The sequence below is a fragment of the Chrysochloris asiatica genome, unplaced genomic scaffold (genome assembly GCF_000296735.1).
Source record: "Chrysochloris asiatica unplaced genomic scaffold, ChrAsi1.0 scaffold03060, whole genome shotgun sequence".
NCBI classification, from domain to species: Eukaryota; Metazoa; Chordata; class Mammalia; order Afrosoricida; family Chrysochloridae; genus Chrysochloris; species Chrysochloris asiatica.
The window spans coordinates 8780-10551 of NW_006411578.1; the positions used below are offsets into that span (position 1 = coordinate 8780).

Genomic DNA, 1772 nt, shown 5'->3' on the forward strand with positions numbered 1-1772 from the left:
TATGGGTCAGAAACGACTTAATGGCACTCAACAACAACAATAATATGCCAAGCCCTGTTCTAGACACTCAAAGAGATAATAAACTATAATCTATGTCCACATGAAGTTCACATACTACAAGAGGGTGAAGATGTACCTTAGTTTCCAGATGAAGACAAATTTAATTAAGCACTGGACTTCAAACAATAAGATCCATGATTTAAGCCCATCAGCTATTCTGTAGGAGAAATTTAAAGCCTCAGAAGTCTTATACAGCGTCACTATGAATTGGAACTAACTCAATGGCAATGAACAACAACCTCATCTCTCTGTGCTCCCATTATGTTGTTGGTTAATTTGGATAGTTATAGAATCTGCCTTGTGCCATCATTTCAAGATTTTAATGAGTTATTACATATACAATACAAAAAAATATAACTTGGGAAATACTAAGGCTCAATTGTTCCTTAATTTTTTTTATTATTTTGCTGTAAAAGGAAGCTTTATTGTTTTCATTTGGTTCAGGCTTAGGAGAAGAGCGTGAAAACTATGATGCTTCTGTGGCAGGAGAGCAAGGTTCTGGAAGAAGGTCTGCGGAGAGCAGGGGAACACTGAAAGGCCCTTCACAGGTTGCAGGGCTCCACAGGATCTTCCTAATCATACATACTTGAGAGTGAGCCTCTCAAAGAGATATTTACCCAGCCCTACCTGGGGACTGGCCATCCTACAGAGGTTGGTCAAGTGGTCACTCATCTGTTTGATAATTTTCACCTCCTCATCAAGGAAATGGTTCTCCAGAAAGTCAAAGAGGTGGGGGTCGGTGTGGGTAGCACCCACGGCATGCAGATCCAGAAGGGACTGGTTCAGATTCTTCTCCAGGGCCATGGTGGCTTTCATGGCATCCAGGTTTTTCCTTACTCATCTTGAGATGACTTCCACACTTCTTGGAAGAGTGTGTGACCACCACACTGATTTTGTAGTTTCAAAAGACGCTCAGCACCCTTGCACTTCTTCGCCAACTCACAGAAGTGTTCCACACCTTTCAAGGCCACATCATCGCAATCGAAATAGAAGCCCAGAGAGAGGTAAGTATAAGAGGCCCACAGATGCTGATTAACCAGACGGTTGACACCGGCCTCCATTTCAGCAGGATAATTCTGAAGGATCTGAGATCTCATGGTTGGTTAAAGATTTGGAGCTAATCACACAGAGAGAGAGAGAGACAGAGAGAGAGAGAGAGAGAGAGAGAGAGAGAGAGAGAGAGAGAGAGAGACACCCAAAACAAACAAACAGTGTTTAGTTGGTCCCGGTAACAGGGAACGGTCAAGAAGATGGTTCCAGAGAAGAGATTGTGCCTAAAGAAGATGTTAGAAGTGGTCTGAGGCTGGAGGTGGGGGAGTCTCCAGATCTCTTCCATCCAAACACCGTCGAAGCAATACACAGATCCACAGAACTGCAGTGCAAACTTTGTTCCTTAATTTTTTAATTTTATCTTAAATATTTAATTTTAAATTATGTGATAGTTTACATGGGAGAACATTAGCTTTACATTCATCCTATCGTATATCATTTCATTGACATGGTTTCAATCCCCTCCAAGCATCATCAACCAACCAAAGGGTATACATTGCAAGCTTGTCCCCCAGTTGTCAGCACACAGCCACTCTCCCTTGCTGGGTCTAGAGTCCCCAGCTGCTCCATCTTTCCACGTCATCATCTCTGCCTCCTTTTCTGGCATCACTGTTTCTCTGGGTTGGGTCCCTCACTCTGCTTTTCTCCCTTGATGATCCCAG

The 1772-nt window shown here is 43.1% G+C and overlaps 1 pseudogene; it reads right to left on the minus strand.

Annotated features, from left to right (window-relative positions):
- Positions 1 to 636: 636 nt before the first annotated feature.
- LOC102832888 lies at positions 637 to 1157 on the minus strand (annotated as a pseudogene).
- Between the last annotated feature and the right edge of the window lie 615 nt (positions 1158 to 1772).